The sequence below is a fragment of the Pseudorca crassidens genome, chromosome 14 (genome assembly GCF_039906515.1).
Source record: "Pseudorca crassidens isolate mPseCra1 chromosome 14, mPseCra1.hap1, whole genome shotgun sequence".
Classification (NCBI taxonomy): Eukaryota; Metazoa; Chordata; class Mammalia; order Artiodactyla; family Delphinidae; genus Pseudorca; species Pseudorca crassidens.
Window position 1 is genome coordinate 76560524 of NC_090309.1, and position 27557 is coordinate 76588080.

At 37.6% G+C, this 27557-nt stretch overlaps 1 protein-coding gene across 3 annotated transcripts in view; it reads left to right on the forward strand.

Annotated features, from left to right (window-relative positions):
• The first annotated feature begins 16779 nt into the window (after window positions 1-16779).
• The window catches only part of LDAH (lipid droplet associated hydrolase), a 95076-nt gene continuing 84298 nt past the window's right edge, over window positions 16780-27557 (forward strand). For 2 of the 3 annotated variants that reach the window (XM_067703609.1, XM_067703611.1), the window contains exon 1: window positions 16780-16871. The gene's annotated coding sequence lies outside the window, so the exon portion shown is untranslated. Of the gene's footprint in view, window positions 16872-23172; window positions 23242-27557 lie in introns of all 3 variants that reach the window. The other variant, XM_067703610.1, reaches the window with a different exon arrangement.

A 27557-nucleotide genomic window follows, 5' to 3' on the forward strand; every position in this document is an offset into this window, starting at 1 on the left:
TGTTAAGGCAACCTCACAGTGTCAATCTTAGATTTCTCCTTCTTTCTGCCCCACCATCTCTAACACACGGTATTTCTTCAAGGGAGACTTGTGGTCCAAGATGAATGCTGGAGCTCCAGCCAATACAACCACATTTCAGGCAGTATGTAAAGATATAAAATGCCAGTTCCAGTTTTTGCCTTTTGAGAGGATTTCTTAGAAGTCCCAGTCACCATCTACTTGTATTTTATTGGCCAGAGATTGATCACTTGGCCAAAAGGAGTTTAGGAATTGGGCACACTGCCACTCCAAATAAAATCAGGAATCTCTTATGAATGGAAGAGGGGAGAAGGGATATTGGATTGGCTGTAAATTAGCCATCTTTACTTCAGCAGGTGTGTACAAAATACAGTGGGAACTCTGTAGAATGCCTGAGCAGGGTAGGAAAGGCTTCACTGTAAAGGTTCAGAATTTGAGTTAAAGCAAAAGGAACAAAAGGAATTAATTAGCTTCCCCAGTTGGTGAAGAACATCCCAGGCCACACAAATAGGATGTGCAAAGACAAAGGGATCAGAATATAGCTTGTAGGGAAACTCTAGAAAGTTTAGACTCCTGGAGGGTGGAGATGAGGCCAGAATGGATGATTAGGACCAGATCGTGAAGACCTTATTATGCTCGATAGAGTGTGGGTTTCACCTTTTTTTTTTTTTTTAAGTTTTTTTTTTTCTTTTTTAGATGTTGGGGGTAGGAGTTTATTAATTAATTAATTTATTTTTGCTGTGTTGGATCTTCGTTTCTGTGCGAGGGCTTTCTCTAGTTGTGGCAAGCAGGGACCACTCGTCATCACTGTGCGCGGGCCTCTCACTATCGCAGCCTCTCTTGTTGCGGAGCACAGGCTCCAGACGCGCAGGCTCAGTAGTTGCGGCTCACGGGCCTAGTTGCTCCGTGTCATGTGGGATCCTCCCAGACCAGGAGTCGAACCCGTGTCCCCTGCATTGGCAGGTGGATTCTCAACCACTGCGCCACCAGGGAAGCCCTGGGTTTCAGCTTTTAGGTAAGAGGGAGCCAAGAAGCAATATTAAGCATGGGAGTGACACAGTCTAATGTTCACAACTCAAAGATCATTCAGCACTCACGTTAGGATATATCCATTAATGAGTGGTGCAAGGGGAATTCTGTCACATCCTAAATGGTTCACCCCAATAGAGTCACTAAGAGATGTTAAGAACATCTCTAGTGCTGGAAGAAAAAGGAAGGAGGAGCAAGGCAAACAACTGGGCTAAAAACACTTTCCAAGGGCTTCCCTGGTGGCGCAGTGGTTGAGAGTCTGCCTGCCGATGCAGGGGACACGGGTTCATGCCCCGGTCCGGGAAGATCCCTCATGCCGCGGAGCGGCTGGGCCCGTGAGCCATGGCCGCTGAGCCTGTGCGTCCGGAGACTGTACTCCGCAATGGGAGAGGCCACCATAGTGAGAGGCCCGCGTACCGCAAAAAAAAAAAAAAAAAAACACAACACTTTCCAAGACTTCCTTCCAAAGACACACACACACACGCAACACACACACACGCAACACACTACAGACAAACCCAATATAAACACATTCCAAATCTGCAGAAGTTTACAGGGAATCCTGGGGCTCAGATGAACATAAAGGAGGGAAAAAATTAAGAGATGGATAAAAAAGTAACACTTAATTCTGATCTATTCTTTTGTTCTGTCTTTTATAGATCAGTCTCCCCCACCACCACTTAAATCCTATCTCACTCTTAACCTAATAGAGAGCCAATTTTTTAATCAAAAGCCATTTTTAGGATCAAAGAGAAACATATTTCTAGGCGGATAGTATGTTAGTTATATCTTGTAACATCATATGGTAAGGGGTATTCAACTAAAATTAGAGATGATATTCACTGAAATTCTCAAAAAACTCAAATGCCTCCAAATCCAGGGGGGGAAATTGAATCTTTTTTCTTCCAGGATATTTTTCTCAAGTACCAGCGGAAGTGCTAATGAGAGACAGGCCTCCTTGCCATTCAATGACAAATGTAATAGGTTACATGAAACCACAGAAAATGAGTCTATTTAAAAATGTCAGATACAACACTAAAGGAAAACTAGGTCTTGTATTTTTTCCTCTTGATCATGGTCTAATAGAGACAATTCAGAAATGATTTCTTCTGAACTTGGTGATATTCATGATTGAAATAGTGCTGCTAATGATAACAATGTGTAGAATTATTACATGGAAAGTACTAATAATGCAAATCATATGGTCTGTAGTTGCAGTTCCCCTGCAGATTATTTTTTCCTAGGCATATTTGATTACTCAGAGATTAGCATACTAAAACTCAGATTTGTACTAACATATAGAGAATTGGGGTTTATAAGAACAAAATTAGACAATTAACCAAATTCTCACTTATGCCAGCTTTGCCATGTAAAATAATGACAATGTAAGGCAGGGGGCACTGAACCAAAAACATTATATTCAAATATTTTTGACATCTTACATTTTTGCTTAGATCTATCAATAAATATTTAATATTCTATAAGACATTACAATATCTGAAAAAATTATATAAGCACTTGCTAAATCAAAGGCACAACTCTTAATTTATTGTGTTAAAAATAAGATGCATATTTTGGAATCTTTAAATATTACCTGACTTCTTAACTATGTTTTCAAGAAAAAAATAGAGTATTTTCTTTTCCCTGTTAAGAATTTTTTAAACTATCTTCATATCCCATACTGTTTATATATCTAATGGTTATAGAAGACCATTTTTTTCCTTCTATAAGAGAGATCATTTATAAAGATATATTATATCACTATGATTACAGGTCATTTCCACTGGTTTTAAGGAGTAATAAAATGAGAATTTAAAAATTGCAAAAAGTACAGGCAGTGTCCTTTTTCATATTAGTGAATTTCTATAACCATGTCCCAAAGCTGATGGGTATAGAGCAATGGGATTTTCTCAAAGAAACAAACCTGTAATGGAGGAACTTTTTTGACCAAAGGCTTGGCATCAAACAAATCATGACTATGACCACAAATGTGTCATAAAAGCAAAGACACAACTATAAATTTTGATAAAATTTAATTAGCAAAAATTACATCTTAAGTTCCATAAAATATACTTCTACATTATTTGTTCAAAAGATGTTATTATGCCATATTTGAGTATGCATGATCTATTATATGTATATCTAATATAGTGTATAAAGGTACATATAAAAGAATATATATACGTAAATATATTCAATATATGCTGTGTCAGACACTTTTGCCAGCTGATGATGCAATAACAAAAAAACTCAGAAATCTCAGCAGTTTACAACAACAAAGATTTAGTTCTTTCTCCCATTACACATCCTTCACTGGTTGCTTCCACCTCTATTCCATGTCTTCCTCATTCTGGGACCCTGGATAAATGAACAACCCCAATCTGGGACATACTGATCTTGGGGCAGAGAGGTAAGAGGAATGACAGAATCCCATAAGGGTAGAAACCCTCAATGGACCATCTGTTAACATTTCATTGTCCAAAACAAGCCACAAGTTTGATACCAATGGGACACAAAATACAATCTCTCAGTGGGAAGGGCAGAAAATTATTGGGAACAACTTTATTGCTTAAGAGACTTCCTGGAAACATGTTTATCCAAACAATGGACTGTTCAGCTCTCTTCTTCACAGGACAGTAGTTCTCTCAACTGGGCAAATCTGCTTGCTTATCAAATGACTTTACCCATCAGTACATCAGAAATACGGCATAGAAGCAAAGCAAAGCTCAGAAGAAAATTCATAGCTGGAAAGTTTATATTTACAAACAAGTCTCAAGGTAGGAAAAAAGGAATGTCAAGGAAAGCAGAAGGGAAGAATCATAAAAAGTATTCAATAATGAATTTGAAAAGAAAAAACATAAAACTATTACATAAATCCAAGAGCTGCTTCTTCCAAAAAAAACCCGTAGAAATATATAAACACAAACCATTAGGTCATCTGATCAAGTGGGGAAATGAGATAGCACAAAAGTACAAAAGTTGAAAATGATGATGGAATAACCACAAACACAGAGAAAACTGGAAGATTCATAAGTGACTACTTTGCTCAACTCTAAGCAAATAAATATGAGAGCCTGAATTAAAAGGGTGATTTTTAGAGAAAATACAAATTATTGATAGTTCCAATACTATTTAAATTGTTCCAGAGCACAGAAAATAAAAAGAATGAAAACTTCTAAATTCTTTTTATAAAACTAGTGTAATACTGGTAACAAAACCCCTAAAAGCCACAAATTAATCCCACTTAAGAATATCAATGGGGCTTCCCTGGTGGCACAGTGGTTGAGAGTCCACCTGCTGATGCAGGGGACATGGATCTGTGCCCCAGTCCGGGAAGATCCCACATGCCGCGGAGCAGCTGGGCCCGTGAGCCATGGCCGCTGAGCCTGCACGTCCGGAGCCTGTGCTCCGCAACGGGAGAGGCCACAACAGTGAGAGGCCCACGTACCGCAAAAAAAAAAAAAAAAAAAAAAAAAATCAATGTATAATTCTACGTAAAATATTAGACAATAGAATATAGCAGCATATTAACATACCATTTTATTATTATTTATATTTTTGACAAGACCCCCAAAATAGTACCCTTCATCTAGATTCTGAAAAAACTGAGAAATAAGACCCTTGTCTTCTTTATGCTTACAGAACACCTGGAGGCCTAAATATCATCTCGACTTCTGATAAAGGCTGCATTAGGGCCCATAGCTAGCATGCATATCAGAAGGGCTTGCAAAGTGAACCCCAGAATTAAACAGACTTACCCACTCAGTCAGAGGCAATCTTCTACAGGGGTGGAGAGTTGCCTAGGTTATATCATGGAAGAGCAAAGACCTCCTACTCCCTATGGGATGCTAGGGAGAAGAAGAAAGAAAACAGAAATGAGTTAAGCATGAATAGTTTATTCTTCCAAAAGTTACATTATCAGGCAAGTCACTCCACTTTCCCTTGGCAGAGTGCAGAGGGGCTTGAGAGAGGCCAGGACTGTTAAACTAATTGAGGTCCTTCATTTTGAAAAGAAACATTGCGAGTGAAAATTATATTCCAGCTTGTTGGTTTTGTTGGTTTTTTAAAAATTCATTTGGTTTGACCATTAGCCTATGGTCTATATCCATCAAGAGACCCATTAGGAGAGTATTGCTCCCAGCCTCAGGAGGCTATTCTACCAATAACTGCTCTTTGGATGTCCTTCTAGAACCACTGATGGACAAGATAGATTTTGCCTCCAGAAGGCTATCAACTTGCTTAAGAGTACATTACTTAATAAATCCAAGGCCATGCTATGATTCATGCTCAAAGCTAAAACTTTATTTTATCTACATTTCATTTTCCATTTTAAATTTTGTCCTTGCTACACAGTCTAAAATAGACCATCAGAGGCTCTGCAATGAGAGCAAATGACAACATTAATATACTCCAGTGGTAAAATGCAAACACTTACTGTTGTCCTAGAAGCCCCAGATTGGAACCATGAGGACACAGTCAGCTAGATCTATTTTAGAGAAATTGAATATGAGATGGATATTTAAAAACATTAAAGAGCTATTGCTAATTTTGTGCAGTGTAATAGTGGTATTGTTGCTCTTTCTTTGAAACTCCTTATCTGTTAAAGATTCATACTGAAGTATTTAAGGTTAAAATATAGTGTCTGGAATTTGCTTTTAAATGTTCCATCAAAACAAATAAACAACAACAACAAATAGTTGTGTGAACATACTGTAGAGGTAATAAATGTAAGACTACAGATACGTTTAAGGTATCTTGAAAGCCAAGTAGTCTAATTCTGCCTAGGAAAGTAAGGACAGTGATATTTGAGTGTTGAAAGCTGTGTAGGAATTTTCTGGGCTAATGGGGTAGGGTTACTGGGGAAGAGAATAGCATTCCAGGCAGAGGACGTGAGATACGTAAGCTCATGAAGGTTTGGAAAGTATGTTGAAATGGACATGAAGGAGCACAGGGCAATTCTTCAGTAGAAGTTGTGAACAACCTTAGTGAAAATACCTGAGGTAAAAGCATTATTCGTCTTATTCTCCAGGATAGAGCATATCTTGGGTCACAAATCAAGCCTTGGTAAATTTAAGAAAGTTGAAATCGTATCAAGTATCTTTTCTGACCACAACGCTATGAGACTAGATATCAATTACAGGGAAAAAAACTATAAAAAATACAAACACATGGAGGTTAAACAATACACTACTAAATAACCAAGAGATCACTGAAGAAATCAAAGAGGAAATCAAAAAATACCTAGAAACAAATGACAATGAAAACATGACAATCCAAACCTATGGGATGCAGCAAAAGCAGTTCTAAGAGGGAAGTTTATAGCAATACAATCCTACCTCAAGAAACAAGAAACATCTCAAATAAACAACCTAACCTTACACCTAAAGCAATTAGAGAAAGAAGATTAAAAAAAACCCAAAGTTAGCAGAAGGAAAGAAATCATAAAGATCAGATGAGAAATAAATGAAAAAGAAATGAAGGAAACAATAACAAAGATCAATAAAACTAAAAGCTGGTTCTTTGAGAAGATAAACAAAATTGATAAACCATTAGCCAGACACATCAAGGAAAAAAGGAAGAGGACTCAAATCAACAGAATTAGAAATGAAAAAGGAGAAGTAACAACTGACACTGCAGAAATACAAAGGATCATGAGAGATTACTACAAGCAACTATATGCCAATAAAATGGACAACCTGGAAGAAATAGACAAATTCTTAGAAAAGCACAACCTTCTGAGACTGAACCAGGAAGAAAGAGAAAATATTAACAGACCAATCACAAGCACTGAAATTGAGACTGTGATTAAAAATCTTCCAACAAACAAAAGCCCAGGACCAGATGGCTTCACAGGCAAATTCTATCAAACATTTAGAGAAGAGCTAACACCTATCCTTCTCAAACTCACTCTACGAGGCCACCATCACCTTGATACCCAAACCAGACAAAGATGTCACAAAGAAAGAAAACTACAGGCCAATATCACTGATGAACATAGATGCAAAAATCCTCAACAAAATACTAGCAAACAGAATCCAACAGCACATTAAAAGGATCATACACCATGATCAAGTGGGGTTTATCCCAGGAATGCAAGGATTCTTCAGTATACGCAAATCAATCAATGTGATAAACCATATTAACAAATTGAAGGAGAAAAACCATATGATCATCTCAATAGATGCATAAAAAGCTTTTGACAAAATTCAACACCCATTTATGATAAAAACCCTCCAGAAAGTAGGCATAGAGGGAACTTACCTTGACATAATAAAGGCCATATATGACAAACCCACAGCCAACATCGTTCTCAATGGTGAAAAACTGGAAACTTTTCCTCTAAGATCAGGAAGAAGACAAGGTTGTCCACTCTCACCACTATTATTCAACATAGTTTTGGAAGCTTTAGCCACAGCAATCAGAGAAGAAAAAGAAATAAAAGGAATCCAAATCAGAAAAGAAGTAAAGCTGTCACTGTTTGTAGATGACATGATACTATACATAGAGAATCCTAAAGATGCTACCAGACAACTACGAGAGCTAATCAATGAATTTGGTAAAGTAGCAGGATACAAAATTAATGCACAGAAATCTCTTGCATTCCTATACACTAAGAACGAAAAATCTGAAAGAGAAATAAAGGAAACACTCCCACTTACCATTACAACAAAAAGAATAAAATACCTAGGAATAAACCTACCTAAGGAGACAAAAGACCTGTATGCAGAAAACTATAAGATGCTGATGAAAGAAATTAAAGATGATACAAACAGATGGAGAGATATACCATGTTCTTGGATTGGAAGAAACAACACTGTGAAAATGACTCTACTACCCAAAGAAATCTACAGATTCAACGCAATCCCTATCAAACTACCAATGGCATTTTTCACAGAACTAGAACTAAAAATTTCACAGTTTGTATGGAAACACAAAAGACCCCAAATAGCCAAAGCAATCTTGAGAAAGAAAAACGGAGCTGGGGGCTTCCCTGGTGGCGCAGTGGTTGAGAGTCCGCATGCCAATGCAGGGGACACGGGTTCGAGCCCTGATCCGGGAAGATCCCACATGCCGCGGGGGAACTAAGCCTGTGCGCCACAACTACTGAGCCTGCGCTCTAGAGCCCGCGAGCCACAACTACTGAAGCCCCTGTGCCTAGAGCCTGTGCTTGGCAACAAGAGAAGCCACCGCAACGAGAAGCCCGCGCACTGCAACGAAGAGTAGCCCCTGCTCACCGCAACTAGACAAACCTCACACACAGCAACGAAGACCCAACACAGTCATAAATAAATAAAATAAATAAATTAAAAAAAAAAAAAAGAAAAACGGAGCTGGAGGAATCAGGCTCCCTGACTTCAGACTATACTACAAAGCTACAGTAATCAAGACAGTATGGTACTGGCACAAAAAACAGAAATATATATCAATGGAACAGGATAGAAAGCCCAGAGATAAACCCACACACATATGGTCACCTTATTTTTGATAAAGGAGGCAAGAATATACAATGGAGAAAAGACAGCCTCTTCAATAAGTGGTGCTGGGAAAACTGGACAGGTACATGTAAAAGAATGAAATTAGAACACTCTGTAACACCATACACAAAAATAAACTCAAAATGGATTAAAGACCTAAATGTAAGGCCAGACACTATCAAACTCTTAGAGGAAAACATAGGCAGAACACCCTATGGCATAAATCACAGCAAGATCCTTTTTGAGCCACCTCCTAGAGAAATGGAAACAAAAACAAAAATAAACAAATGGGACCTAATGAAATTAAAAGTTTTTGCACAGCAAAGGAAAACATAAATAAGACGAAAAGACAACCCTCAGAATGCGAGAAAATATTTGCAAATGAAGCAACTGACAAAGGATTAATCTCCAAATTTACAAGCAGCTCATGCAGCTCAATATCACAAAAACAAACAACCCAATCCAAAAGTGGGAAGAAGACCTAAGTAGACATTTCTCCAAAGAAGATATACAGATAGCCAACAAACACATGAAAGGATGCTCAACATCCCTAATCATTAGAGAAATGTAAATCAAAACTACAATGAGATATCACGTCACACCGGTCAGAATAGCCATCATCAAAAAATCTACAAACAATAAATGCTGGAGAGGGTGTGGAGAAAAAGGAACCCTCTGGCACTGTTGGTGGGAATGTAAATTGATACAGCCACTATGGAGAACAGTATGGAGGTTCCTTAAAAAACTAAAAATAGAAATACCATATGACCCAGCAATCCCACTACTGGGCATATACCCTGAGAAAACCATAATTCAAAAAGAGTCATGTACCACAATGCTCATTGCAGCTCTATTTACAATAGCCAGGACATGGAAGCAACCTAAGCGTCCATCAACAGATGAATGGATAAAGAAGATGTGGCACATATATATACAATGGAATATTACTCAGCCATAAAAAGAAACAAAACTGAGTTATTTGTAGTGAGGTGGATGGACCTAGAGTCTGTCATACAGAGTGAAGTAAGTCAGAAAGAGAAAAACAAATACCGTAAGCTAACACATATATATGGAATCTAAGAAAAAAAGAAAAAAATGGTTCTGAAGAACCTAGGGGCAGGACAGGAATAAAGATGCAGATGTAGAGAGTGGACTTGAGGTCATAGGGAGGGGGAAGGGTAAGCTGGGACGAAGTGACAGAGTGGCATGGACCTATATACACTACCAAATGTAAAATAGATAGCTAGTGGGAAGCAGCCACATAGCACAGGGAGATCAGTTCGTTGCTTTGTGACCACCTAGAGGGGTGGGGTAGGGAGGGTGGGAGGGAGATGCAAGAGGGAGGAGATATAGGGATATATGTATACGTATAGCTGATTCACTTTGTTATAAAGCAGAAACTAACACACCATTGTAAAGCAATTATACTCCAATAAAGATGTACAAAAAAGCATTATTAAGTTTGATTGTGCAAAGTTGAGACTAGAGTCAACTTTTCTCCACAGGATCATGCCACTTAGACCATTTAATTTAGACTATTATATTTTGTTAAATCAATCTCCTCATCTAGAATGCCATTTTCTTTCTCCTTTATGCAAATAGTAGCTATCTTTCAAGGCAGGACTCAAGAACTCCTTTCAGTCAAAAGCTCTTCTTACCCATTTGTAGTTCAGTGAATTCCCCCTCTTCTAACTCTTAAAAGCATGCTATTCAATATGGCACTTGATAATGAGCTTGTCTATAATATCAGGACAGTTTTCGGTAGGATACTCTCATTTCCTCAGCTAGAAGGAGTTACCTTGAACCAAGCCCAGCACAATGCTTAGGATGTTATAAAATTTATCATGTGGAACATTTCCCCAAGCATTGGGAGAAGGCCAGATGTGGGCAGCCAAAAGTTCGGGCATCCACTCAGTCCCCAGAGATACTCTTTGTGGTCCATATCTCAATTTTACCATCTGAGAAAAAAAGATCCAAAAAAAAGCGAGAGAAAAGGAAAATGAATGTGGTTCTCTGTCCTCTCTGAAATGTTACAAAAATCAATGATGCTTAAACTAAAAGTTAAGATGCTTTAATAATGTCAGAAATTCAACATTAAAAAATTTTTTGTTGTTTAACGCTATCAATTTTAGTAAGGAATTCTAAAGAAGACCATAAATGAAAATGTACTCTGTGCTAATGACATGACTACTTTTTAGTTTTCAGGAACTAGACTATGAAAAGATAGGAAAGCATGAGACTCTTTTAAAAGGATCTAAATCGAAGAGAGCAGAAGTTGAACAGAAAAAACATAACAGAACAAGAGAATTGTAGACATTTTAGTTCCTCTGTTGTGTGGTACCCAGCATTGTGGAGAACAATATCTCTATTGGATAATTCACAGAGAGCTAAACCATAGGCCTGGGCCTCATTAAGGTTGTTACTGAGAGTGTGAAACAAATATGTTAGTCTGGTTGGTTTGGACTGAGAATAGAATTCCTTTGCAGTTTTTAAGGACGCAACATAATGAATTTTTAAGCTATAAACTTAAAAACTAATACACATGGCTAAGCCAAAAGAAACCCAAACGTTAGAGGAAAACATATATTAGTCAATTAGCTTTCTCTCTATCAAGATTAAACACTTATCAAAAGTCACATGAAACAGGAATACAGTCGTCCCTTGGTACCCACAGGGGATTGGTTCCAGGATTCCGGCACCACCAATTCCAAAATACGCAGATGCTCAAGTCTCTTATATAAAATGATGTAGCACTTATTCAGCAAATAGCAGAACGGAGGAACAATGAAAGAGAAATGGGCTTCCGTCATGTTTGGAAGAAGAGAAGCCTTAGGATTTGGGTAACAGCCTGTACTCTGAAGACTGAATTCTACCTGGCTAATATTATTCACTTGTTTACAAAACAGAAATGTCTAAGCCTTTATTTAGTTGGTATATTAGTTTCCTATTGCTGCTGAAACAAATTACCACAAATTTATTGGCTTAAAATGTATTATATTACAGTTCTGGAGGTAAGAACTTCAAAATCAACTTCACTGGGCTAACATCAAGGTGGTGGCGTGCCTGTGTTCCTTCTGGAAGGCCTAGGGGAGAATCCATTTCCTTGCTTTTTCCAGCTATTGGCTGCCTGCGTTCCTTGGTTTGTGGCCCCTTCCTCCATCTTCAAGCCAGCAGCATAGCATCTTCCGATCTCTCTCTGACTATGACTAGTGCTTTCACCATCACATTTTCTTCTCTCCTTCAGCTTCCAGTGTCACATAGCTTCTGTGACTCTGGTCTTCCTGTTTCCCTTTTACATGAACCCTTGTGATTACATTGGTCCCACCTGGATAATCCAGGCTACTCTCCCCATCTCAAGATCCATAACACATTTTAACCATATCTGCAAAGCACTTTTTGTCGTGTAATGCAGAATACTTACAGATTCCATGGATTAGGACAAGGACATCTTTGGAGGGCCATTACTCAGTCTATGACGGTTGAACACATGGATAATACAGATAGACATTTTGATTTATGAAAAACTCCATACTTATTTTACTGGGGAATATAAAGTCTCCATTAAAAAATCAGAAGGGACGATGTGTAAAAGTTCTGTAGCAGCATAATTAGCCCACAAAAACCTTGTTGAAAAGAGCAATTAGTTCCCGAGGAATCCAATAAAGTGGGAACATACTATCCTCTAAGGGGATATTCATCTGTAGCTAGTCCCAATCTCTACTTTGTTTTTAATTTATAGAGATAGTTGAACTACATTTCCCATATTTTTCTCATCCTTAACGTACCGTGCTCTGCCACTAAAAGCTTCTTTATGGTATGGTTTCATTGAGGGGGACTAATTGATCATATCAATGGATAACAGTAAAACATTTGGAGTTGCAGTTATATAACATGTGGTGAATGACCTTGAAAGTCTTAAAATAAAAATATTATTCTAGTCTCTTTCATATATACACATATATATGTATATATATACATATATATGTATTATTTTTGATGGCCTGAACATCTAAATGTTGATGTTTGCCAGATATTTTTTAGTTCATTCTTTTTATTAGCCAAGTGCCTCTACGAAGGCAATGCTGTCAGTGAACAGTCCTATAGTGAGACACTCCAAGTCTCACAGTTCAAGGGTGCTGGCTTTTAGGACCAGCTATCACTTGGTCAGGAGGAACAGTATAACTATAGTATGGGGGTTAAATGTGGTTTTGTCGATTTTTAGCTACTGATTTTAAATTTATGTTTAAGAGAATCATTATGTGGACTTCTTGACCTAAAATGTTTGAAAAAAGACATTTATGTAGATCGCAGGGTACACCAGAGCCATCATAAGGAGGCTGCATGGAGCAATGGCATTTTTACAAGCATTTAGAATTATTTACACTTAAAGATTTACAAATGAGAAAATTCACTATTAGAACCAATTCACTATTACAACCAACAATTCAAAATTCACTGATACTCTCTCTAGAATATATATTGAAGATAAATCTTAGTTGTCTTCTACACTTAGAAATAAATATTTTTTTCTCTTTTTTCCTTGCTCTTTTTCTTTCTCTTGTTCCTTTTTATATAATATTCAATCTACATATCTTAATTCAAAGGGTGTCTAAACTAAGAGTTTCAACTTTCTGTGTAATGAAATAATAAGATGGGAACATACTTTATTAATAAGTACAGGTCCTTCTAACATTCTCATAACATCCACCAGAAATATTCTTTCCTGTTTTTCGAAACAAAACAAAACCACACTCATAGATACAGAGAACAGATGGGTGGTTGCCAGAGGAGAGGGAGTTTGGGGGTAGGTGAAATGGGTGAAGGGGGTCAAGAGGTAAAAACTTCCAATTATCAAATAAATAAGTTGTGGGGATGTAATGTACAGCATGGTGACTATAGTCGATAATATTGTATTGCATATTTGAAAGTTGTTGAGAATGAATCTTAAAAAGTTCTCATCACACACACACATACACAAAAGAAATATTCTTTCCTATCATAAAGATCTAAGTGTTACCTACCACTCTGTCTCACTCTCATGCTATTGTGGGCCCTCAATCACTTCTGCAAAGTGTCCCCAACTACTCTCTTACCTCTGCTAAAGTGTCCCCAACAGCTGTGGCAGTTTCTAGGAGCTGTTTTTAAAGATCCCTGCATAGTTGATCTGGGCCATATCAGAAATGCAAACTTTTTATTTTTTTCCTCTTCCTCTTCAATGATGTTGCCCATGAAATGGCAGGAGTCTGAGACACTACCTCCCCTGCAACTTCTTCCCTGTAAGTGCTACATGTGGTTGACAGTCTCCTTAAATCATCCCCTGTCCACGGGACACTGCACAGCTTCCCTGCTCAACAGAAGGCAGGTTTCCTTGGTACTCTGTCACAGTGGTTCCTGAGCTGCATTGCCTTGGGATGCCAAAATCTCTCAGAGATTTTGTGGGAAATTTCTTCTTTCTGCTTCCTGCCATAATCCTTCTCTTGCTAGGACTCAGACATGAATCCATATGGTTTGGGCAAAGAGGGGACCATTTATCTGAGACCATCATTCTGAACTCTGTCCTCAAACTTCTCTTTCCCTTCTAGACCTATGTAAAGCATTCAGCACAAAACTTGGCACAGTAAATGTTCAGGAAATATTAGCCATTACTCTCATTTGACAAAAGTCTCTCCTTCTAGTAATTTACATTCCTTAGAGTTCCATAATTAGAATAATTATTCTACATAAGCCTAAATTTACCTTTTGAAGCTTTCTTTCTGTAAATTATTCCTTGCCATGCAGTCATGAAGTTAAACAGTCAGAAGACCCTGCACTGCATCTCTTTGTGGACACTGCTAGATTAATGAAATGTGGAGTCAGCCCCTGAATGCTTTTATGAGTCCCCAGATGCCCCTGGAGTAGGTCAGCCTCTGGCCAACAGCCAGTGAGGAACAGTGGCTGACTAACAATCACGTGACTGAGCTTAGTGCTGGATTTTCCAGCCTCAGTGGAGCTTCGAGATATCTGCAGCCCTGACCAACCAGCTTGGCTGAAACCTCAAAGACTTTGAGCTCCAGGTAGGCTCTCCGGGATTCCTGACCCTCAGAAACTGTGCGAGATAATAAATGTTTTAAGCTGCTATGTTTTGGGGTAATTTGTTAAGCAGCGGTAGGTAATGAATGCACTCCTCACTCTCTTTTACCCTGCCTTTTAGTTCCTCTTCCACTGTCACTATATATCAATGTATTTAATTTGTTTATTTTGGGTTTTGGTGAGAGCAAGTGTTTTTCTCTCTGGGTTGCCTTTGAGTCCTCTGTGCCTGGAAGAGTGTTTGGAATGTAATAGGTAGTCAATAAACATTGAATGAGTAATGAGAGTCTAAAATTCTTGTAAAAGGTGAAACTGTTTCAATTTCATTTATTGTTTTTAAATCAGTATACAATGGTCTAATTTTATAGCCATGTCTGCTTGTAGTAGACACCTTTGTGGAATGTTTGCCTGCTCACTAAAATACCCTTAACTGTAGCAGAGGGTCCCTGTCTATAAGGTACAGTATGACCCTTAGTGCTTGTTACTGATGATTGGACAACTGCTGACAACCAGACACAAGATGAGGCAATCAGAAAGTCTCCCCTGAGTATTTAGAATTAAAAATCAAGAGCCTGAGAAAAAAGATCCTCTGTGTGTGGCTGTCCCTGTGTATCAATTAGGACAGGCTACATTGTAAGAACACCAAAAGTAACAAGAGAGGTTTCTTTCTTTCTCCAAAGTATTCGTCACAGGATGGTCAATAGGCTTTATGTAGCAGCAGCTACTGAAGGACACAGGCTCTTGGGACAGACATCATTCAAATGTTGCCATCACCTCACCAGGAAAAAGTGAAGTTTTGGAGCATCTCACACAAGAAATCAACTGCTCAGCTGGAAGTTACACAGCATTCTCCTCACAACTCATTGGCCAGAATTACTCACATCCCCTTGGTCCCTCCCTTCCTCCACTCCCCATCCCTGAACTATAAGGGAAATGTGATCCTAATAAGTGCCTAGAAGGTAGAAAGTAGAAACTATATGAACAGCAAATAATATGGAGATAATAATACAGACTGGCCAAAGGTCTGGAAAGATAGATTTAAAAAAAAATGGAACCCCTTTGGTTAACTTTTCTGGCACAGTCTTATTTAATGAAATCAGAGACACAAATCACTTGAGCAATGCACCATAAATGCATATGCAAGAATTGAAAGAACTGCTGCATTTGAACCACACTCATCGGAATTTTGCACACATTGAGCTGTGCATTAGTAACGAGGGACAACACCTTGAACATACCATGTAATGTCACTGCAATGTAATCATTCACTTATTTTGTGCATTTGTCTATGTTTCCAGACTCTCTGGTCACACGTTAATACTGACTTCATTGGGGTTGCTGTGAGGATTAAAAATGAGTTGATTCATGACAAGCTCTTAGCACAGTGAGTGGCATCTTCTAAACTCATTGCGTTAACTATTATATTTAGGAAGTTAAGTGAAAGCAGGGAAGGTAATAAAGAGGTACCAGTCAACTTCCAACAACTGGTTGGAAGGTGGTGCCTATAAGAGGTACCAGTCAACTTCCAACAACTGGTTGGAAGGTGGTGCCTATCACTGACATGTTGAATGAAAAAGCATCAAGTCTTCTCCTCTATGTGTGGGGGAGATTACTGATTTGCCAGTTTACTAGTCCGCTTCGACCCCTGGCTATAAAACTACTTTGTTTTCTCTATTGCATTTTTGAACAGATATATGCCGCTCACCTATTACGTGCCAGGTGCTGAAGATGCCAACAGTTCGCAAGATGAATATGACCTTTGTCTTCATGGAGTTCGGATGTGGTAAGCTCGAAATACCTCTGGAATCGGCATTTTCAGCATTTTGCTAAAGGGCCGAGTAGCAGAGGCTGGGCATATTAATGCTAATAAACAGGGCAACTGAGAACCAGCTTGCCTGTGAATGTGGGGAAAGGAAGGGAAGAGATGCAACCAGTAACGTATGAAGGGAAACATGGGCATGGGGGAGAACTGGAGAAAGGGAAGCTGAAGTGTATCAAGGATGACTAAAATAAAAGGCGGATGAAATTCATATGAAAGGGAAGAGAAAGTTTCAGCGTAGCGACAGCTTCCCAGCGGTCTCGTTGGATCTGGGCCACAGGGCCTAACCCAGGGTGAAGAACCTTCCAACCCCCAACACCCCACGTCTGATAAAGGAACCAGTTCCCGGGAGCGGCGAGCGGCGCGGCGCGGCGCTGTGACGTCAGAGGGAGGCGGGACTTCCCGTCCCGGTGACGCCTAACCAAGACGGCCACGGTAGAGCCAGCTGCTTTCTAGGCTGACAGGTGAGGACCTGCTTCCCACGCTCGGGGTGACTTTGTAGGAGAAAGGACGGCTGGGCAGGCACGCGGGAGCTGGAACCCTTCATCTCTGTGGCTCCTCGCAGAGCCCGTGCTGTCCTTAGCCTAACGGCTGCGACCGCTCGGGGGTTCGGGGCCACTTTGGCCGGGAGCCCCTTTGGCTGCTTGCCCAGCGGGAACGTACCATTTGTTCTGCTAACTGTAGCCCGCCTGTGGAGAGTCTTATGGCGGCTCCTCTGGGGGGTAAGGTCCAGGACGTTGGGCGACTGGCAGGGCAGAAATGACTAAAAGTGACTAGAGTCTGGGCCGGGGACTCCAAAGGTCTGAGTTCTTGTACCAACCAAGCCTGTAGCCCTGGGCAAGTCACTCTCTTCCCTCCCTGGGTCTCAGTTTCCAACCTTGTCCATTAACGGGCTCTTTTGATTTGGAATCGAGTTTCTCATCAGGATCAACTTCCTCCCCCACGCCTCTCCCAAATTTGTTACACCAGGTATCCTTGAGAACTGACTCTTGCACCAATTTCTGAACTTGACACTCCCCTAGCCAGTTATTTGAGGTTCACTCTAGCTGCTGTAATATTTCTCCGTGGCGCCAAGGTCAAAACGGCGCTTGCTCCCTTGAATTTGGAGTGCAGCATTTTGGGGAAACAATTGCGGGCCTTGTTGCCTCTACTGAGTGCCATGCATCATGGTATTTTTCAGAAATAGTCTGTCTCATTTTTTCTCATATATAAAATGGGGTACATTAGTAGCCACTTGATAAGATTATTTTATTAACTGAGATAATTCATACAACACTTGGAACAGTGCTTTATGTGTAATAAGCACTTAGTAAACATCAACTCTTAAAGAATGACCCGTACACTGACTTTCACAGCTCTCTTGAAGTTTTTTGCAGCAGACACCTAGTGCTCATGCTGCTTTTCATCCACATATAGGCCTTACTGTAAACTGTCACCCTTGGTTTTTTTTTATTTTTCTACACGAGACAGGTTGCATAATTCCTTTAAGATGCATCCAAGTTGTTGAGTGTGTCAATAGTTTGTTCCTTTTTATCGCTGAGTAGTATTCTATGGTATGGTTGTACCACAGTTGGTTTTACCATTCGCTTGTTGAAGGACATTTGCGTAGTATCCACTTATGGGCTGTTACAAATAGAACTGCTGTGAATCTTTGCTTGAAGGTTTTTCTGTGAATATGTTTTCATTTCTCTAGGAAAAATGCCCAATAGTACAATTATTGTGTCATAGGGTGTGCATTTAGTTAATTCATGTGATCATATGTTTTTTCTTTAGCATCTTGATATGGTGGACTACACTGATTGATTTTTGAATGTTGAGTATACATGGAATAGATCCCACATAATTCTTCTTATACATTGCTAGATTCTATTTGTTAATATTTTGTTAAGGTATAGATATGAGAGGTATTGGTGTGTAGTTGTGTTTTGGGGGTTTATTTGGTTTGTTTCTTTGTTTGTTTTTTGGCCACACCGCATGGCTTGTGAGATCTTAGTTCCCCGACCAGGGACCAGGGATTGAACCAGGCACAGGCAGTGAAAGTGCCAAGTCCTAACCACTGGACTGCCAGGAAATTCCCGTGTAGTTTTCTTTTTTTGTACTGTCTTTGTCCAGTTTTGGTATCAGGGCAATAGTATTCTGTAGGGTCTTTAGTGATAACCCCTGTTTCATTCCTGATGTTAGTGATTTGCATCTTCTCTCTTTTTCAGTGGTGGTTTATTGATTTTATTGATCTTTCTCAAAGAACTAGCACTTTAATTTTTCTGTTTTCAATTTTATTGATTTTTGCTCCATCATTTTCTTCTGCTTGCTTTAGGTTTAATCTGCTATTCTTTTTTCTACTTTCTTGATTATTAATTTGAGACCTTTTCTTGTTTCTAATGCTAGCATATAGTGCTATAAATTTCCCTCTCAGCATTGCTTTTGTTGCATCTCACAAATTTTGGTGTATTGTCTTTTCATTTTCATTGAGTTCTATGTATTCTTAAAATTTCCTTTGCAACTTCCTGTTTGACCCATGGATTATTTAGAAGTGTGCTCTTTGGTTTCCAAGTATTTGGAGATTTACCTGTTGTCTTTTCTGTTACTGATTTCTAGTTTTATTCCATAATGGTCAGAAACATAAGCTGTATGATTTTAATTCTTTTAAATTTACGTTTGTTTTATGGCTCATGATGAGGTGTATCTTGGTGAATGTTCCATGGGCACTTGAATGTGTATTCTGCTGTTGTTGGATGTCAATTGCATGTCAATTATATCCTGTTGGTTGATGGTATTGTTAGGCTCTTCCATATATTATTGATTGTCTGTCTAGTAGATGTTTCCATTGCTAAAACTTTCCAACTATAATTGTGGAATTTTCTGTTTCTCCATTTAGCTCTATTGGTATTTGATTTTTGTATTTTGAATGTCTGTTGTTCAGTGCATATATATTTAGGATGTCTTCTTGGTGGATTAATCTTATCATTATGAAATGTCCTTGTTCAGTAATTTTCTTTGCTTTAAAGTCTACTTTATCTGATAGTTGCATAGCCATTGTTGCTTTTGTAAAATAATAATATTAGCGTGATATATCTTTTCCCATTCTTTTATTTGCAACCTACCAATGTCATTATGTTTGAAGTGAGTTTCTTTTAGGCAACATATAGTTAGGTCATGTTTCTTTTTAAATCCATTCTACCAGTCTCTGCCTTTTAACCAGTATAATTAGACAATTTGTATTTAAAATAATCATTGATATGTTAAGGCTTAATTCAGGCATTTTATTATTTATTGTTGTTGTTGGTTTCCTCTGTTATCATTTTTCTGTTTCTCTTTTCTTGCCTCCTTGTAGGTTACTTAAATGCTTTTTAGAATTTTATTTGACTTATTTACATTCTTGAGTATAGCTCTTAGTATACTTCTTTTTTTCATGGTTGCCCTAGGTATGACAGTATAAATACATAACATCACACAGCCTACTTTTGTATTGACATTTTACTGCCTTAAGTGAAGTGTAGAAAACTCACTTACATTTACATCTTTTTACCCTTTTCATTTTTTAAATATAATTATCAGATTTCCTCTACATACACTGAATACCACATTAAACTTTTGCTTCAACCATGAAATATTATTGAAGAAGCTAATGACGAGAAACATAATCCATTATATTTACCACTGCTTTTACCTATTCCATTGTTCTTTTTTATCTGAAGTTAAACCTTATTCACTTATTCCTTTCTGTTTGGAGAACTTCCTTTAAGAGATCTTACTTGAGAGGTAGATACGTTAGTGACAAATTCCTTTAGTTTTTCTTCATTTGAGAATATCTTTATTTCTCCTTCATTCTTGATGGACAGTAAGGATAGTTTTTTCTGGTAAGGAATTTGGGGTTGAGAGTTACTTTCCTTCCGCACTTGAAAAACGTTCGCCACTTCTTCCTAGCCTCCTTGGTTTCTGATGAGAAATCTGCTGACAGTCAAATTATTGTTCGCCTGTAGGTAATATGTCATTTCTCTCTGGCTGCTTTTTAGATTTTTTTTCTTTGTTTTTAGTTTTCTGAAGTTTGACTATGATATGCTTTGTATTGTATTTCTTTGGTTTTATCCTATTTGGGGTTAACTCAGCTTCTTGAATCTGTAGGTTTTATGTGTTTTGCCAAATTAAAGAGGTTTTTTATAACATTTTCAGCCCCATACTCTTTCTTCTATTTCCCTGGGAATCTGGTTATACAAACGTTGGGCCATTTGTTATTTTCCTACCAGTCCCTGAGATCCTGCTCATTTTTTTAAAAGTCTGTTTTTGTCTTGTTTAGATTTAGTAAATTCTATTGATGTGTCTACAAGTTCACTGATCCTGTTCTGTCAATTTAACTCTACTAGTGAACCCATCCACCAAGTTTTTAGAAATGTATTATATTTTTCAATTCTATAATTACATTTGGTTCTTACTTTTATAAAGTATTTTATTATTTAAGGATAATTACTTTGAATATCCCTGTAATTTCTGAGCAAAATTAATGATAGCTGTGGATTATTTGTGCATATAAACTAATCATCTTACTCAAGATTTTAATCTTCTCAGCAGAATTATTGCTTTAATTAGCAGAAGAAAAGTGAACACATGTAATTTTTCTCTCCTTGTTTCAGTTAATTTCTTATCAGAAACCTAATAAAAGGGAAATGGGGAAGGAAATGAAGAAGGAAATTTAGGCCCTGGTAAATGGCAAATTGTAGTATCCCACTAGCAGGTGGAGTGGGAATTTTGGAATTCTAGAAAAAAGAAACCAAGAAGGAAAAATGAAATGAAAAATTTACATTTGCTTACTAAAACTTTTAAAGGAGTTTTGTGATATAGTTCCAGATTCAGAAAGCTCCCTCCTTTCCCCCTTTTTCCCTTGAATAACACTGACGATTTTAAGTACAACAGGTAACTTTCACTGGCCATACTTGAGATTTAGGTAATGTTGATTCTTGGTTTTATTGGTTCGATTTCTACCCTTACCAAATAATTAAAAATTAATCATGGACCCAATTGCCAGATTCATTGACATTATAGCACTGTGATTAAGAACGTATTTCCCAGTAAGTATGAAAATTTAATATATGAAAAGGTGGGGAAAAGATGGTTTTTAAAAATTAAATAGGATTAGCACAAGTAGCTCTCTATTGTAAGAAAAAGAAAATTGAATTCTTATATAGATGGCTTAAAAGTTAAAATGTAAAAACTAGAATAATAAAAATTACAATAAACATCTAGGAAGCTATATGTTAAATATAGGAGTCCAGAAAAGGGTTAGTATCAGCAATATACGAAGTTGTCTCACAAACCAATAAGAAAATGATAACCCACTTGGAAGTCAGGCAAAGGATATGAATAGACAATTCACAGAAAAGGAAGTCCAGAAGGCCAGCAAACATGAAACGATATTCAAGTATACTAGAAGTGAGAGCAATACAAATTAAAGAGTGAGATATTTTATACCCAAAGACTACAAGAATTAAAAGTAATGGTACCGCTTACTGATGATAGGATTGTAGTGTTTCCATTCCCCTCATCTTTAGCATCAGAATCCAAGTCATCTTTGTCACTTTCCCTTCCCTGGATTCCCTTACAGAATTATTACCAAGACTTCAGTCTCTCATTCACTCCTTTCCCACTCTTGCCCTTATTTCTTGCTTAGGTTATTTTGATAGCTTCCAAACTCTAGTGAAATCTTGTGTTTTCTCTGTCTTTCACAATCTTCTTAGTAATATAATTTGAAAGCGTCTGCAGAACTAAAATCTTTGTTTAACCTATTTTGACAGATTATGTTTTCCAAAGTTGGCCACAACAATAACTCCCATACCACATACTATTCATATGATATGATACTTCCCTTATTTAGAGAGGTCCATTTTGCTCCCCTTGCATATAGGTGAGCTTGTGGCTAACATGCAAGTAATGCTGTGTGACTTCTGAGACTAGGTCTTAAAAGGTGATGCAGTTTCAGTCTGTTCCTCTTGAGACAATTGCTCTTGGAACCCAGTTCTCATGCTCTGAACAAGCCCAAAATAGTCCATGTGGAGAGACCATACAGAGTGGACATGTATAGATATTCCTGGCCAGCAACCTATCTGAAAGCAGCATCAGTCATCAGACTTGTGAATAAAGATACTTCCAGAGGACTCTCACTTCCAGAGGACTCTCACTTCCAGAAGACTCTTGCCCCCAGTGAACATATCACACCCACCAGTGACCACAGGAGAAGCAAATAATAATAAAGATAAATAAAAGAAATAATAAAATTAAAAACCATAGTACAGCCCTCGTTGAGAGCAGTGGGAGAGGAGGGGCTGCCCTGAGTGTGGTCCTTGCCTGGATTTTGACACAGCAACTTTCTGTAGTGAGCACTTTGTATGAATTGTGGACTTCCTTTTCTCAAGTTGTGGGTATTTATTCTGTAATCTGTCTAGAGCACACATTGAAATCCAACTTCTAATAAACATAATGGTGCAATCCCCCCCGCCGCCCACAGTAAAAAGTCTCCTCAGCTAAGGCCCCAGATATTACAGATTAGAGATAGGCTATTCTTGCTATGCCCTTTCTTAATTCCTGACCCACAGAATCCATGAGTATAATAAAATGGTTGTTTTAAGCCACCAAGTTTTGGAATAATGCAGCAGGCATAACTAGAACACCCATATAATGTATATAATCTTGGTGTTTGTGACTAATGACAGCTATCTTTCTTCCTATCCAATCTATATATATTTATTTCTCTTCTGTGTCTTATTACATTGGTAGAGACCTCAAGTACACTGTAGAATAGAAGTGTTGACAGCAGACTTCCTTGTCTTGATGTCAAACTCAGAGGTACCTTTAGTATTTCACCCTTAGTAAAATATCTACTGTAGGTTTTGTTGTTGTTGTTTTTGCTGTAGGTTTTTTATAGATTCTTAGATTCTGTAAAAGATAATCCCTCTATTTCTTCTTTTTTAAGAGTTTTTCGTGACTGTATTTTATTTTATCAAGTGTATTTTCTGTTGGTTGAGATGATTATATATCTTTCTCCTTTATTCTACTAATGTGTTACATTGATTACATTTTGAATGTTTAAACAACCTTGCATTTCTGATCTATACACAATTTGGTTGTCGTGTGTACCCTTTATGTATCACTGAATTTGGTCTCCTAATATTTTGAATAGAGTTTTTGCATCTATGTTTCTGAGAGAGGTTGTCCCATATGTTTCCTTTCTTATAATGCCCTTGTCAGGTATTATACCAAGGGTTTACTGGCCTCATAAAATGAGTTGATAAATGGGCACTCTTTTTCTGTTCTCTGGCCAACTCTGTAAGATTGGTATTATTTCTTCCTTAAATGTTGACTCTCATCTGGACTAGGAGTTATGAATTCAATGTCTGCTGGATATAGGACTATAAAGATGTTTCTAGCCTTTTTGTGTTTGTTTCAGAATTTGCCCACATCAAATTTATTGGCATAAAGTTCCTCATAATATTCTTTTATTATCTTTTTAATGTCCATAAAATCTGGAGTGATATCTTCTCTTCACTTCTTATATTGGTTATTTGTGCCCTTTTCCTTGATGTGTCTTCTCAGGGATTTGTTTATTTATTTATAGGTCTTTTCAAAGAGCAAACTTTTGGCTTTGTTAATCTTTTCAAATGTAAACTTTCTTTTCCTATCCCATTAATTTCTATTTTTTGTTATTTTACTTTTTCTATTTTATTTATTTGGATTCATTTAGTTTTTCTAACTCCCTAAGATAGATAGTTAGATCCTTGATTTCCAGCCTTTTTTTCCTACTAGTTTAGAAAATATTTTAGAAAGTATTTTAAGACTTTAAATTTTCTTGCATTCATGCCTTTGTCTGTATCCTATACATTTTGATATATCATATTTCATTATTTGTTTCATTATTCTATTCTAAATTGCATTGTGATTTCTTCTTTCCCTCATCAGTTATTTAGAAGTATATTGCTTAATTTCCAAAAATTGGCAGATTTTCTTATTATTTTTGTTATTTATTTTTGGCTTAATTCCACTGTGGTTAGAGAACATCCTCTATATTATTTCAGTTCTTTGAAATTTGTTGAGTCTTGCTGTATGGCCAAGTATGTGGTCAGTTTTGGTAAATGTTCCATGTACACTTGAAAAGGATATGCATTTTGCACTTATTTGGTGTAGAGTTCTATATATGTCAGTTATGTTGATTATGTTAACATAAATATTAATTATGTCAATCAAAATTTATATATTTTTGTTGATTTTTTTCTGTGCTCATTCTATCATTCTAAGAGGTGTGTTAGAATCTTTCACTATGCTTGTGGATTTGTCTATTTCTCTTTTTACTTATGTCCCCATACAATGTTGTTACAATATTATTGACCATATTTCTTATGCTGCATATTACATCCCTGTGACTTATTTATTATATAACCGGAGGTTTGTACCTCTTAATCCCCTTCACCTATTTCACCCACCTTCCTACCCACTTCAGGATCAAACTTAATTTTAATGTTTTTTTTTTTTTTTTTTTTTTGCGGTACGCGGTCCTCTCACTGTTGTGGCCTCTCCCGTTGCGGAGCACAGGCTCCGGACGCGCAGGCTCAGTGGCCATGGCTCACGGGCCCAGCCGCTCCGCGGCATGTGGGATCTTCCCAGACCGGGGCACGAACCCGTGTCGCCTGCATCGGCAGGCGGACTCTCAACCACTGCGCCACCAGGGAAGCCCTAATGTACATTTTAAACTAAAAAAGCCTCTCTAATTTAAAACAACTCCTAGACTCACTTCTATTATATACCAAACATTTAATATACTACAGAGATCACCAGCATGTCAAAGTTTGCTACCAGCCTAATTAAAAAAAAAAAAACTTGGAATAAAGCTTCTGCTGCCAATTTTGTATGTATTTGTACTTCTTATATTGTGTTTTGATAACAATTACAAATTTTGTATCTCTTCCCTGGGCCTTTAAAAATTTAATGCTCACTTGTCTAGTCACTAAATACTTTACAAGTAGGTTTAGTACTATGCCCAGGAATACCACTAATTAATTGCCAGTCAAAGTGCAGTACATGCAGAGTGTACGCTCTGCTTTGTGTAACTGTGGGACAATAACACGGGTCACAATTTATATTTGATAATAATATATATAAAATTTTTGTCATTTGAAGAAGTTTCAGCAGCTTCTTATCTGCCTTATATACATGATAAATAATACAAGTTATTTATAGATTTTGTTTGTGCTTTAACTTTGAAAGAAAAGTATCTTACTATCTCTTTTTCAAATGTAATGTAGTTTCATTGAAGACTACCTGGACATTGCAACGAGTTCTTTAAAAAATTTTTTTATCATGTGCAGTTCTTACATGATGGATAAAGTAGAATTCGGAGTAGCCAAAATAAAATGCAGACATTACTTGGACGCTAAAGCTGAGTGAGGGACTCATTTATAGTGGTCAAATGCTGCTTTTCAGTTTTGTGTATAGGTTTGTATAAGATTTAATTGGAAAAAAATTCTTTTCTAAAAGAAGTTAGAAACCCATTAATATAAGCAGATGAACACCTATGCTTAGCTGAGTAAGGATTGCCTAAGTTGTACAGATTATATCTACACTGTACACATGGTTTTTATCCAGGCTAAGTCTTGCTGCTTATCAAAACTGATCATTAAAATTGCTTGTAGGTGGCAGCTGAAGGCGGGGCCATCAGCCTTTAATAATATATATTAGAACACATTGTCCTGTCTTAACCTGCCTCCTGTTGGCAGCATTGAATTACCTTGGGTTCTTAGGTAAGGAAGAAAGTAAAGCTTTTCTTTACTTTTTTTATTTGGCTGTGTGAGATTCAGAAACATAAGAGTGAAGTAAAATAAAAAGATGCTTTACAAATACATACATTAACTCAGTGTTTCTCAGCTGTATTTTACTTGAAGTGTTTTAGAGTTGTTGCTTTTTTGTTTTCTAATTTTCATAGACTGTTTAAGTTTCATATCTACTTGCATTCTCATTAACTTTGTGGCTAATCAAACTCCTAAGATGTCATTTACTTTGAAGTTAAGTATTTATGAGTTGAATACAGTTAATAACTTCGGATTCTCTTGTGGTGCAGATCTTAAATTTAGCCAGTGTTCTCTCTGTCAGTGCTCTAATTTAATACTGTGTATAACAGTTAAATCTAATATTGTTTCTAACACTTTACAAATGTCATAAGACCTTTATAAATATACTGTATTTTGTGATAGTTTCAAAGATTGGGCTACAGTGACATTTATAAGTGAACTAAAAATCAATCCACAAGAAAAGGTGAGATGATACTTTTATTTATTTAGTCAGTCAGTATATTTTTAATATAATTTTGAAAGGAGTCCCCACTTTTTAAGTGAAAAGTTTTCATTCCAGATATTTTTCCAGCCTTGGCACTGTTGCCCTTTTGGGCTAGTGATTCTTTGTTGTGGGCGCTGTCCTGTGCAGTGTAGGATGCTTAGCCGCATCCCTGGCCTCTACTCACTAGATGCTGGTAGTAATACCTCCCCTGATACCAAGTTGTGACATTGAAAACTATTTTTATTTATTGCCATATGTCTTCTGGGAGCAAAATTGTCTCTGGTTGGAAGTCACTGCTCTAGAGAGACCTCACAGCCTGAGCACGGGGGTGAGGGGACAAGTGCTCCAGAAATCTTCTGAGAGGGTACATTGAAACCAGGGGAGAAATCCTTCTTCCTGCAGGGTCTCTCTTTCAGCACACTCTTCAAGGTTAACATCATATCAGTTGGCAGAGGAAAAATATTTAAAAGACCCAGATCCATTTTTCCAGAGAAGGCAATGAAGGATGAATTTGGAGGCAATAAATTGATAAGTTGCACAAGGGGGAAAGCATTCCAGAAGCGGTGGCAGAGTAAAACCATTAGCAAAGGTATAGGAGCAGAAAAGCATGAAGACACTGAGGAAATGCAGGGACAAGATAGACCAGAGGACAAGCTTGGCATAAAGTGGAAAGAGGAGAAAAAGCTTTAGGGGTACTTATAATCTAGACTCTAGAGGGCTCTGAATGAAAGGAGGATAGCTGAAGAGGAGGATAGAAAGAACAATGAAAGTTTGGGACATGGTCGTATTGATAGACACAGGGAAGACAGAGGAGGAGGGGTAATATAAATAATTTGGGA